This window comes from Argiope bruennichi, chromosome 3 (assembly GCF_947563725.1).
Source record: "Argiope bruennichi chromosome 3, qqArgBrue1.1, whole genome shotgun sequence".
In the NCBI taxonomy this organism is placed as follows: Eukaryota; Metazoa; Arthropoda; class Arachnida; order Araneae; family Araneidae; genus Argiope; species Argiope bruennichi.
In genome coordinates this window covers 50591163-50606167 of record NC_079153.1, presented here as the reverse complement: position 1 = coordinate 50606167, position 15005 = coordinate 50591163, and positions in this window count along the sequence as shown.

The window sequence follows — 15005 nt, the reverse complement described above, 5'->3', positions numbered from 1 at the left end:
AATTATCAAATAATTCCTTGATTGCGAGCTTATTTAAAATATATAATTATTTTTTAATTAATAGAAGTTAATAGAATAGTAATAATGTATTAACTTTAATTTGGTATTTTCACATATATGCATCTCCTATAAATTCACCGTTTTAGAACCATTGCTCAATGTTTAAAATTCATTAAAAATTCTTTATTAGTTAGAATTTTAACTTTTCTGAATTGAAATATTTTTTGAATAAGAAATTTAATTTTAATACAGTAAATTTCTCAAATAATTATTCTTTAAATAAAAATAACCAATTCAAAATAATTAATAATTAGTAATCCAAATTCATTGTTAAATTATTTCCTCTGTTTTTCCTTTGACTTAATTAGAAGAATTTCCATAAATATTGAGACTTTTAAAAAATATAGTGAATGTTTAAAATAAAGAAATATCCAAATTTGCCTTTTCATTATTAAACTTATTAATTCCCAATTGCTCTTTAAAAATTAAGTGAAATATGTAATCATTATTAAAATAAAAAGTAATAATTTTTTTAAAAAAATATACCGAAGTACTTTTTTTTTGATGATTAATATTTTCTTAACGAATGTGAGTGATAAATGTTTGAAAATTTATAATAACAAAAAAAATTTAAAATATATTTACTAAAAATAATAACATTTTATAGTAAAAATGTGTTCAAAAATTTGTTTTATGTTAACATTTTACACGCTTTCGTTGAATAATTTCCGTCAATAACGAAAACACAATGTAATATAATTTTTTTATATGTATTAACAAAATGTAACATTTAAGTTTATTAAACAAATTAACTAAATGTATAAATAAAATTAAATGATATAGTTTTAAAACATCACGATTCTTATTTAAACATTATAAAGAAAAAATGGTATGAACTAGCATGAGAGGCCTCCAAGAAATTTCTCCATTAAAAGACTTATCTATTTCCTCCTGTATAAAATTGTAGAGCTTGAATAAGGCCGCGAATACCTGGCATGGCATTGGTGAAAGATAATTACGAAATATAGATCTTTGACATGAATCTGTAAAGAATCTATCGCGTGAATGTGCATTTTGGATACTTTTTTGCGGACCAATCAACACCAAAATTTGACACAAAGCTTCAGCTATAATCACAATACGACATACCAAATTTCTTTGTTTTAAGTCATTGTGTTTACATTAATACAGACCGAAAATATAGACCAACAGATGGTCAATCAGTTGACGAATTTCGTTCAAAATTTGATAAATATCCATATTTTAAATGTTTAACTTGTGTATCAAATTTTATACGCCTAGATATTTATATTTTGAAGTTAAATTTTATAAGTTTAGCTTTTTATGCTTTGAAGTAATCGAATTTACTTATAATCGGACAACCAACAAACAGATTTCTTGAGAATATATTTCGTGCAAAATATGAGAGAAATCTATAAATTTGACATCATATCCATACACCAAATTTCATTTGCCTGATTTATTACGATTTGAGTTATCGTATTTGCGCAGACAAACTTCTCAGACAGACAGAAAAACTTTCCTTGGATGGTTTTTATTCAAATTTTGATAGAATTCTGTAAATTTGGCCTGAAATTCATTTTATCAAATTTCATCTATCTAGCTTAAATTTTTTTTTCGAACTCAGAAAGGTCTATATAGTGGAGATATGTAAAAATTTCGTATAGAATTTTTTGACGATTGCAATACTTCATATGCGAGAATGTAAAAAAAAGCACTTATAATCAAAACTTGATTTAATTCAAATTAATCAAAATAGTTAATTTGTAAGCAAATTCTCTAAGGCAAAAATTTTGTCGTTTTATTTAACCAATAATTATTAGGAAAAGAAATGAAAAGGAATAGATTTAAAGTTATGAGATCAAATCTTATAAATAAGCGAAAGTATAAAATGATAAAATTAATAATAATAATAAAAATAAAAAAAACTTTTTGGAAGGAATAATCTTAAAACTTGGAAATGCAAAAATAATTCTACAGATCTATTGTACAAATCTACATTATCTTTCAGAGAATGTTGTTAAATCCTACATTGTTATGTCTCTCAATTACAAAAAAAAAAAAAAAAAAAAAAATGTTTACCATAATAGGTTTCAAAATCCGATTCAAATCCTCAGCTAAAATAACTCAGATGTAATGTTAACCTCAATTTTCTGCTGTACATCGTGCACATTTAAAACTAAAATTTTCTAACAGCCAACTTAACTTACATTTGGCTCATAATTAGAAATGCAAAGCAATATATATTTTTTTACCATTTATTCAGTGAAAAGCTTTCTTTAAAGAAAAGTGGCAATCTGAATGGAGGAAAAAAAAAACCCGAATAATCAAATTATATCCCAGAAAGATTTCTCGGTCGAAGACGCATTAGACGGTATTATGCAAATTGCGCTTCTGTGCAATTCCCGGTTCATGCAAATGACTGAAGTTTAAAAATGCCCGAAATTATTCACAGCTGCAGTGGAAACACCCTCTACCGGGTAAGTTATTAGAAAGGAATCTTCTACCCACTTTGCAAGAAAAAAAAACAGTCCGTTCCAATTCGACAAACAGTCCCTCGGAGCTCCATTTAGAAATCATGGACACTAATAAATGGTTACCCCAAAATGCGAGAAAGATTTATATCTGAGAAGAATTGATTTTAAAAAGAGTTTGGCAGCTTGATTGTTTTGTGATTGCATAGCGAACCTATCGGAAAATCGAGATACCATTAACATGTTGACTGCCGCATTAGTCCTCTGTTATTCACATCTGCTATCTAATTATACCGAGCCATCTATCTAATTAGATGGACTTTCTGTACTAAAGTTAAGAGATAGCAACAATGGTACATCTAATTAGATAGATGGTCCACATCAAGCGCGAATCGTGGCAACTATTAATGTAATGCGATACTGAAACTGAAAACAAACTATTTCAGTTTTAAGATATTTCATTAAAGACAATTTTTAATGAATTCTCAATTTACTGATACAGGTTTATAAATCATAGTAAATTGCAGATAATTTTGCGCTTTTCTTATGCAGAAAAATGCTGACTCAAAATTTTAATATTTTTTGCTTATGCGCAGAAAATATTCAATAACTAGAATAAGAAATGACAAAGGGCGTTTAGTGTTACGAATCTGTAATATGTATTTCCTGCAATGTTAGCATCATAACTGAAAAGAGAAGTTTACAGTATCCATTAATATATTCTTTAAGGTTGCGGAATGTATTAATGATTTCCTACCTCGGTGACAAACTTGGCGATCATTTGTGGACAAAAATGATCCTGGAAAATGTAAGAATTATGGCGATATCTCTTTTAGAAGCCAGGAGACGGGATTCTTCTAGAGAATTGCGCCATCCATTTGAGGCGACTATATAAAGCAAAACGCTCACACAAGAACTGAATTCTCTCTTCAAAATATGAATCATTGAATGAATTATCTATTCGTCATTATTGTTTTTTTTCTTTAGTGATTAATCGCCTGCTTGTGTTTTAATGACTAAGCGCTGGTCTTTTAAGTTCCTTTTGGGTATGTTTTTGTATTTTGTGTTTTGTATTATTATGTAAGCGTTTCGTGAAATTAATCTAAAAGTAGAGCACCATTCTTTGTGACTCCTCAAGAAGAAAATTCGTAATAATACTTTATGCAATGAAAGGACTTAAAGAGAAACCTTAGCAAAAGAAACGAAATATTTTGATAAATTTCAGATATTTCAATCATAAAGAGAAAGCATTTAACTTTTTCAAAGTCACAGCATAACATAAAAAGTTTTTTTTTTCTTTCTTAATATTCTTTGAAGATTAAACATTTAGAATGACTATGAAGCCATCAGACCAGAACCAAATTAGCATACTTTGATAGATTGGGATTTTTTTAATGAAAAATTAAACAAAATAAACTCTTTCTACATTGCAAGTAAAACTACTATATAAAAATACGGCAAGATAAAAGTCAAACTTTTGTTGATTAAAGTTCAAGATAATTATAAATATTGTAGTTTGCACTTGAAAATATTTTGCAAATGGATTTTCGACTAATTAAAGATTTGTTAATTAAGAAGATGTTTTAACAATGATAGAATAATTTGAATTATAGTTTTAGAATTATAATTAGTTTGAAAATATTTTGAGCTTAATTATTCGAAGCTTTAATTCATTTTAATAATTAAAAATTAGTAATTTTGTATATACTTTCAGGGATAACTTGCAATGGAGTTACCACAAGAAAATTAGGTATTTAAGTTTAAGAAAGATTGTAGTTTATTTTAATGTGGCTTTAAGATGGCAGAAAATTTATCAATCAAGCATTCAAATGGAGTAGTTTTGCAACCTCCCGGCGATGGCCATGCTATATTGCTTTAGCAGCCATCATACTGTCTAACACTGGCGACTTGGCATCGATTCTGGCGACTTGGCATCAATAGTTAGATGAAGAGGCATATTTAAGTATATACTTACAAAGCTTTTTTAAAACTTCGTAGGATATTCTTTCAAATGTTGAGCACAAACTTCTGAAATCAAATCACTATAAGACTCTAAACACAATTTATATTTGAGAAAACCAAAATGAAGTTCTTTAATTATTATTTTAGTTTCATTTCAGAACAGCGAATTTTTATAAATGGTTAAATGGAATCAATTCATGAGATAACATAGTTACAACATTAAATAAGTGCCCATACCACCTAATAATAAATTGCATATTGCCTAATCTGTACTGTGACATAATCGGGAATCGAGTTAAATGCATTAAAGATTCCAGAACTAAATTGCATAAAGTGAGCACGAATTCACTTCATTGAGATGACACAATTTGCCAGAATTCAAATAAATTTTCTTCCAAATGTCAGTATTAAGGTAAATTAAATAGAAAAAGAGTATTTTCAAAATGCCTTCCATGCGAATTTTCGAATAATATTAATTTTCAGAATAATCAAAATTAAAACTCTTCTTATGCGAGATAAATTATTTTCAAAATAAATTGCTTTATTTATTCCAAATTAACTGCTAAATTTTTCCTGGTTCTGAAGAAATAAGTAGTTCAATATTTCTCATAAATTTCGTTTCTGCATTTTTAAATTTATGCCGGATAATTCTTTAAGACGGGAAATCATTTTTTTGAAAGAGTGTATAATTTTAATGCCAGTAATGGTACTTGCAAATGGGAAATAGCTATTAACATATCATGTTTAATTCTTTGGACGGATACTGACACGAATGAATTATTTGGAAGAATTTGGACATATTTCTGACTTTTGCTAAATTATAAATATGCTGATATCTATTTTAAATGTCGAGGAAACTAAATGAATGGAAAAAGATTTTTCAAATAAATGCAATCCTATTTCAATTTCCCAGAAATTAATTGTCTCCAAAGTCTTCCTTAAAATTGTTTACGTTCGAAGATTTCTACAAATTATATTAGCAATAGGTATGAATTTTGAATAGATTTAAAAATATGTTATTAAATGAGCGAGTTTGATACTTACCCAAATATTTATTACCGAAGGATTTTCAAAAAGAAAAATGCTTCGCCCCGAGGTTTCAATTCTTAAATTTAATGTTAAGTTTGTTAAAATCAATGGCACCAAACTGAGGTTACACTTTTATAAAAGCAGATTATATTTCAGTTTCACGGAATTAATAATTTCGTAAACTTAAAATGACAATACATTATTCTAATATACGCAAGGAATGAAAGGCCTAAATTGCAAAGGAAATCTTATCTCTGCATAAGTATTGTTATTCACAGGTTTATGTTTAACAAATGGTAAAATTTCTTTTTCATAAATAAACTTAACTTAAATTTTAAAATAAAGAGATCATTTGCTATACAATTGTAAGAAAATGCGGGGGATGGCCGATATCAATGTACACTATTATTAAATTTTAGACGTTTAATTAATATGAGATATTTTACAGATTTAGAATTAAGATATTAGAATTATAAATAAAAATAAAGGGGAAAGATTAGAGAATAAAAACACAATTAGCCATCATCATTAAGTTACAGTTCGTCATATTCATTAAAGTTCTTTTTAAGAGCCATTTGCTTTTCGTAGCGCTTCGTCTTGTCTAGTCGATCATCCAACTAACTGACTTTGTTCGAGTTCGTTGGTGGTGTAGGGCCGCGGTGGTCTGGTGGTAAGATCTCGACTTCGGAACCGGAGGGTTCCAGGTTAAAGACCCGATTCCCCCGAAGAACCGTCGTGGAAGCGGATCTCCGGAAGCGGTTAAATCCATTGGGGTTCAAAGTCCTCCCACTGGTCTGGTGTGGAACTTTGGAGAGGGAGTGCCAGCTCAGGTGTTGTCATCTGGCCGCGGTTCAAAATTACGAAATCCGTCCCAAAGTAGCTGTGTTGATTTAAAACGGGAAGCACCTTAAACCTAAATCGTCGGTGGAGCTGGTGAGCAGGAACAACTCTCCAATCAGGACGTCAGTCTGGCACCATAGAAGTATGATAATTTTTCATTTACAATAAAAGATACTACTAATGAAGAACAATTTTATTTACAAATTGAAAGGAATTTTCTGAATAACAATCACTAAAAATTGATTCATGTGCGAAAAACTGTTCTCAATGAATCTGGTCGAAACTGCTTCTTTCTATCTTCTTCTACTATCTTAGGTTATTCTCTTTGATTAAAAAAATGCTTCATCCACTTTGCCTTATCATTAGCCATATTCTGAGCTAAGCACGTTACACTTTCTTAAAATTTACTAAGTATTCCCAATTAACTAGAAATGTACTGATTATTTCTGTACGATGTGTGTACGGATGAAAGAATTTAATAAGTTCAATAACAGACTTGTACGCATTATTTAACACGAAAAAAAAATGCTGCAGAAGAGTACGGAAAATAACACTTGCCAAGAGCAGCGACACAAAAATAGCAAAACCGCAACAGCACGAAGATTTCAGACTGAATCCACAAGACATCATCACACCAAAGAGAGTATATCTCAACTATTCGTTTGAACTCAAATCAATTTTCGATTACTCACTACTGAATCAGTTTTTATAAATCCCTTGAAACAATATCAAATATTTTGGAACAAACATCAGAATTTCAGTTCTAATGGAATCATCACCAAGATTCTCGAATATTCTGGATCCTTCATTTTTGTCTCAAAAGTCGAGAGTCATTGACACGTTATCCTAACAGCAACCAATAAATACCCTAATTGTAAAACTATCTTCCTTTCTAGGACACTTACTACACAAGGAAGCAATATTATAAATATGTAACAATATATAAGAAACATAATCCATATATGTAAAAAAAATCTACCCATCTTTCTTTTTTACCACAATGTATTTTTAAAACAATTTTATCCTATTACTTATAATAAAAATCTTTGAAAAAATGCTTTATTTGTTTATGCTCATTCGAAACACAGATATCTAATTACCTATCGTTAACAGAGTAAGTCCCAAATAGTCTTTCTTTGCCAAAGTTGCTTTGAAATGGCAGCCTAAAAAAGACTGGGCCTCTTTTAAGCCACCTTAAAGAGCAATAGCCTAGTGGTCAGCAGATAGAATATTCGTTTGGAACTTGAACATCGCAATTCTGAACATTCGTGTTTACTGAAGAATTTTCTCATTGTAGCGATATAATCATGATGACGTATTGAGCCAAACTTCATCATGCTGGTCAGCAGGAAGTTTGTAGCATGAGGGTCTGTTTCAAGTATCATTCTTCTTATCTTCCTTTTCCACAATAACCTTCTTGTAGTTTAAAAATGTTATAATCGAACTAATCAAATGTATGAAAATTCTTTAGAAGTGGAATTTCCTATCAATGAAAAGAGGAACAGTTTTGATTAAATAATGCCCAAAAACAAGCTAAACCTGTCAAAATAAGTACTAAAAGTCTATTATGTCTCGCAATTTATCGTATTATATATGTGTAATGATATTTTAATCTCTTAATTTAATCCAAATTAATTTCCAAGATTTTATCTTAATTTAGCCCATTGTAACTTCATTCTAAAATATTCTCTTATTTCATGATCCAATTCCACTTTCGGTTCAATTAATTCCTCTGTAAAAATAATGCGCCATCAGTACTACGTATCAAAAGAAAGTGATATCTTCGGTTGCCCTTGAAAAGGTGTCAAAAGTCACCACGTGTATTGAATTGGTGCCTGGCCAGAAATCCTATCTTATATAAGACTAATGATCATTTGTTCGTCCCTTCTGTTGCCTTCTTTCTTACTTCTGCTTTTGTGCCGCGATGCGCCTTCTTGTAAATAATCCTGTTTGCCTCTCGAGAGAGAATAAAATGAAATTAAAAATACAATGTCTCTTCACTGCTTCTCAAACCTGCACTCTGCTTCAACCAAAAATGTTATATATATATAAGAGATATAAGAATCCTTACATATTTCTCATTTACAACCTAAAACAAAATAAAAAAAAAACTATTTTGAAGTTATATAAAAAATTAGTTTTCAAATTTATATATTCTCAAATTAAAAAAAATAATTAATAGCCGAATGAATAGTTAAAATATTAATTAATTTAGTTAATATTAACAGTTATCAATAAATCGAAGCAAAAATTTTTAAATTTCTCCTTTGTTACAAAAATAAAATAAATACTTATTGAATTTTGTAGAATTTATATAGATTAAAATTTCCAATTTGATATAAAAAAAAAATAAGTACCTATTGAATTCTGAAGATTTTTCTGAAAAATAAAAAGATAAATATAGAAGAAATAAAAGAAAAGTTGAAAGTTGTTGAATAGTTTCTTTTTCCTTTTACTAACAATCGTTTCAAATTATAATATGTATCCATTATTACTTTAAGAGAGTTTGCATAGTTAATTAAGTGTTCCTTTTGTTAAAATATCGATTCTTTCATAAAAATACTCTTTATTTAACGTCATTGAGAACTAATTAGCATTTTCATTAAGCGCGACAAAAGCAATTTATTACAGAACCAATGAAGACTGATAAATGCAGTTCTTTCCAATTAAAAATTAATTTAAATGCTGGAAACTCAATTTCAAGTTTTTAAATTAGCAAAAGTAATGATACATGCGTATAAAAAGTTCTTTTATTGAATTCGTTGAGAATAAAACTACTTTCTTTGTAATGTTTCATATTCAACAAAATTTTCATCTTCTTCGAATATGCGTTAAATTGTTGTATTGGAATTTTGATAGAAAAACTTTCATTAAAGTAGAATTAAATTCTTTACTCAAGGTATTAATTATTGAATACTTTAGATAAAAAATGTTATAATTGAAATTTAAATGACCTTTCTTTCTAATATACATAATTAAATTTGTAAGCGACTTTCGTCTCAGTAAAATAATATTTTGGCAATTTGTTTTAGTTATGTTATATATCTTTATAAATAAATTATTTTTGCTAATATTAAAAACCACTGCATTATATTTATTATTAAGTTTATCTAATTGTCAATCATAAGTTCATAGATCAATTAAAATATATTATAAATTTTCTTTTATGTTATGCTATATTTGAATTTGGTATATCTTGATTTCCACGGCGACCTCTGCTAAAAAGAAGTCAAAAATCATTCCAATCTAGAATGACTCGTATTTAAGTGTATAGCTGCTCTTAGTTTGGCTACTTTTGGCTGTGTGTGTGTGTGTGTGTGTGTGTGTGTGTGTGTGTGTGTGTGTGTGTGTGTGTGTGTGTGTGTGTGTGTGTGTGTGTGTGTGTGTGTGTGTGTGTGTGTGTGTGTGTGTGTGTGTGTGTGTGTGTGTGTGTGTGTGTGTGTGTGTGTGTGTGTGTGTGTGTGTGTTTTACATGATTCGGTGATTTATTGCGGTTGCTGTGGAAATCAAGATGTACCATTTTAAAAATGAAAAATTACACTTGCCTGTAGGAGCTGAAATTCTGATTTCGCTTATTGTATAAAAGTTTATAAACAATATGCATTCATTATTTCATATAATTCGTAGTAGAAAAAAATTGTGTAATCAATATATAAGTAATATATATTTTAAACTGACGATATATTACTGTACAAGGACATTCAGAAAGTAGGCACAGATTTCAAATATTTATTTCTACAGAATAATTTAAAGTAAATTCTTGATAAAGTCACATGCTATATATATATCGATACACAGAGGGAAGTACACAATTTTTGTTAATGCCATTGGATAATCCAGGTAAAAGCAGCGCTGTTGTTAGTTTACGAGAAAGTGGCGAAGACTGAGGAAAATCGTTTTGTGTGGTGCAATATACAATTGCAAAATTGAATTCGTTGCTGTATTTAGCATTCATTTCGTTTTAGTTCCACAAAAGAAACTTTGTCATAAACAGATTTACAATTGGTTTTGTATGCAAAGGGGAAACCACCAGTTCTCCTCATACGTCAGATGAAAATGTTTAACATATCCGAAATGTTTTGGAAACAACCATAAAAAATCCGGTTAATATCAATACTCTTAAAGCTCACGTTCAAAATATTTAAAAATTTTAAGTCAACTTCAACTGCTGATGAAAACTGGAAACTCAATTGTCGAAGTAAGAATCAACGAAAGAAAATGCGCTTTAAAGGAACCCTATTCCTGCTATTTTTGAAGATCTACAATAACGAATTGTTACAGTGGTAAGTTCAATAGCCAATCACCAGATACTTAACAAGTATCAAGAAATTCCTGCTATTCTTGAAGATCTACAAGAACGAATTGTTACAGTGGTGAGTTCAATAGCCAATCACCAGATACTTCACAAGTATCAAGAAATGGATTTCCTATTCATGAGCTCAAACCCTAACGAATTGTTACAGTGGTAAGTTCAATACCAATCACCAGATACTTCACAAGTATCAAGAAATTCCTGCTATTCTTGAAGATCTACAAGAACGAATTGTTACAGTGGTAAGTTCAATAGCCAATCACCAGATACTTCACAAGTATCAAGAAATGGATTTCCTATTCATGAGCTCAAACCCTAACGAATTGTTACAGTGGTAAGTTCAATAGCCAATCACCAGATACTTCACAAGTATCAAGAAATGGATTTCCTATTCATGAGCTCAAACCCTATTCCTGCTATTCTTGAAGATCTACAAGAACGAATTGTTACAGTGGTGAGTTCGATAGCCAATCACCAGACACTTCACAAGTATCAAGAAATGGATTTCCTATTCATGAGCTCAAACCCTATTCCTGCTATTCTTGAAGATCTACAAGAACGAATTGTTACAGTGGTGAGTTCAATAGCCAATCACCAGATACTTCACAAGTATCAAGAAATGGATTTCCTATTCATGAGCTCAAACCCTAACGAATTGTTACAGTGGTAAGTTCAATAGCCAATCACCAGATACTTCACAAGTATCAAGAAATGGATTTCCTATTCATGAGCTCAAACCCTATTCCTGCTATTCTTGAAGATCTACAAGAATGAATTGTTACAGCAATGAGTTCAATAGCCAAGCACAAGATACTCCAAGAAATGGACTTTTTGTTCGTTGTTTGTAGCATAACAAATGGAACATTCGCTGAATGCAGAAAAATAAAACTGAATCACTCTTGTTCAGTGTTGTCTCATATGTATCTAAATCTTTTGAAAAATAAATATTTTAATTCTGCTCCTTGCATTGGAATAGCATTGTATTCTAATTTTTCTATTACAGAAAGGAGATGACATCTTAAAACAAGAATGCATTCATACTTTTTTTTTTCAATTTTGATTTGGTCGCTTATGATAGGTTACAGACTACTTGAAAGACATTGCAATTTAGTTTATTACCGAAAGCAACATCGTTCACCTCGAGTTTTCATTTTCTACATACTATCATTCGTTAACAATGATTCCATTATCAGATATTTTAGTGTAAGAATGAACAAATAATCACGCTCTGAATCCTTTTTAAAGTTCTCTTTCTATTCGGCTATTTATTTATGCCACTTTGAGCCATTCTAGCCAAGTCATTTATTAATGAGCGGCACACACATCGCCGAAAAGTACTGGAAAGTTTTGATAGTGGCGCCTTCTCAAATTGGACTGGATTTGCAATAATTTTGTTTCATCACAAAAGCAGTGAAAAGTTCTTTTCCATTAGTGAAAACGACGAAGGGCATTTGCATTGCAACTGTGAATAATTTGAGACGCTTTGGAACACATTGATTTGCATTAACTGGAATCGTGCAGAGATGCAGTTTGCATAATGCCTTCTAATGCATCTTCGTCAGAGAGACTTATAGGATATAAAATGAATATCGAATTTTTCTCCGTTAGGGTGGTAATTAGATCTAAAAAAGTTCTCCATAGAAGAAATAAATTGCAAACTATTTCTGTTTTTTATATAACTAATAAATACATGTTGTAGGAATAAATGGCTATGGGGTGGAATGTGATATGATTTGCAGAAAATTAAAATTAACAATGTTTCGTTGGTCGTTTTAGAAGGGATTCTAGAAAGGATTGAGAAATTTATAATAGCATATATTTTTCGAGATTTCTACAATATTTAGAAGAATTAATTAGATACAGATCGTTGCAACAAGAATTTGAAGGATTAAACGATTTTGTAGGGTATTTTGCCCGTGAATTTCCTTTTATATTTTTCGTTTCTTTATTGAATTATAAGCAAATGAATCACTCTTTTATTTTATTCGTATATCACTAATCTTTGATCGGAAATAATATTTTACTATTTTCTATGTTTAATAATTTAAGCAAATTATTCAGATTATTCGGTTTTAACTTCCTTTTAATCACTTTCGTCTCTTTTTGTGTAACATTGTAAACGATTTTATTTCCTTTTTTTTAAACTTTCCTTTCACAAACTTTATTTCTTTTTTATTCCTATATATAAATGTTTAAATATCTATTTTTAAATTTCTTATACCGTAAATTTCTTCTGCTTTATTTAATCATGTAAACTACAGAAAGTAGTTTAATTCTAAACTTCTTTGCTACATTAAGCTTGTTACGGACAATAATACTATAGATATTGATTTGTTAACGTTAAAATTGATTTAAAGCTTAAACAAAATTTTTAATAATGTTACAAACTCCAAGATAGTGTAATTAAGAAATATTTTTCCTTCCTGATATAATTAAATATTTAGTTATGTTTGTTTAATTAGATAAAAGGCAAAAAACCCTCATTCTTAAAAATTCATTTATACATAAAAAATTCCAAAATATAGTAAAATTTTCAAAAAAATAAAGTTTATTTCCGATTTCTTTATCTTCTAAATACAAATAAAAGGAAAATGTATATCTTCATATTTAGGTCAGAGATATCAAAGGACAAAAAAAAAAAAAATACATACTTCAAAGTTGGTAATGTAAAATAAAAAATATAAAATTATCTGAAATATAATAAATAAAATTAAATAATAATAATAAATAAAAATAATTTAATCAAGATAAACGCGCTAAACTAGTAAATATTACGGATATTAAATGAAATTGAATACAGAAGATGAGATAACCTGTGTCATCAACATGAAGAAGGCTGGAAAGTAAAATGTTGATAAAATATCTGATGCTTCATTCTGTTTTAAGTTGCAAAATGCACATTCAATTCCATTCACAGAGATGAAAATGTAAGCTTTAATGCATACCATAAGTATTTTAGAAATTATTCAATTTCAAAATGCATCAATCCTACACAAAAGCAGATTCATTACTGTATTAATTATATCATAGACATTGATATTATAGCAGCAGTTTATGAGATTTTCATTAAACAATGATCCGCAGTATATAAGATACATTTTTCAAATATTTTCCTAAGAATGAAAAGTTCTGGTCATAAAACAAATTTTTTAATTTGTGAATGAGAAAGATAAAAATCCTGCAGCTATTCTGCCTATAAAAGAAAATAAATTTGAGACATATTGTTTATTTTGTAAGATCCTCAATTTTTCTTCTTACTTTCAACTATAGGTTTTTCTTAAGAATCAGGAGAAAGTTGGAATTTCTCAAAATAAACCGGAACATGTGTTTCGTGTGACAGGTTGCATCTCTCAGGTGTCATTGAGCGTCTCTGTTTTTCTCGCTTTTTCAGGAGACACGAACAAAAAAAAGTATTGTTGTTTTCTTGGCTGGGAGAGATAATTTATCGCAGAGTTTTGTCTTAATTCGAGCAAAGGAGAAACAGAATTTTCTAAACATTTTTTTCTGTCTTTCTTCGATATCTTTTTTTCCTTTGTATTTGTTTGTAGCCTTTTTACAAAATAACATTAAACTGATCGAAGCAATTGGAAAAACGAAGACTTACAAATGACTTTTACATCAAACTGCTTACGAAAAAGGCATCAAAACACCGTCATTGCTGACAAAAAGAAAAAAAAATCATTTTTTTTTTCCTTTACGAATTGAAAGAAATCCTATCTTTGTTTTCAAGGAAAGTATACGTTAAAAAGTATTTTCCAAGCAAGGAAATTCATTATTTATTTTAAAAAAAATTGTTCGTGCAGCTAGAAAAATATAACTACCTTTTCATGTTATGTTTCTTTGCTCTTTTCATTAATTCAGATCTCAGAAATAATTTCTTCGATTGTAATCGGCTCCCGTGTGTTCCAATGAAAACTTCATCTGAAACGTAAACAGGGTAGAATCTGTAACATGTTTAACTCCTCCTCTCGTTTTTAGCATTTATTTCAAAATGATCTTTTATAAAACCGGAATTTAAAACAACGTTTGAAGACTTGCTGTACTTTTTTTATTCCATTTTAATGATTTTTTTGTCCCTGCTGGTGAATACTTTTGAAAAAATGGCATCATTCACGAAAAATTCGAAAATCATATTGTTCTGAAAGTTTTTACTTTTTGGTACATATCTTAAATCTCTTATGTCCTTCAATCGGCTACAAATGCTTTGTGTGTTTCTACTAAAACCTTTTAAATTTCTAAATTTTAAAATTAATTAAATATTTAAAATATACTTTCTTATTTTTAAAAATACATAATTTTAGTTTTCTTACTATGTATTTTATCCCACCCGGAGGGCAGGCCGCGGTGGCCTGGTGGTAAGGTCTCGG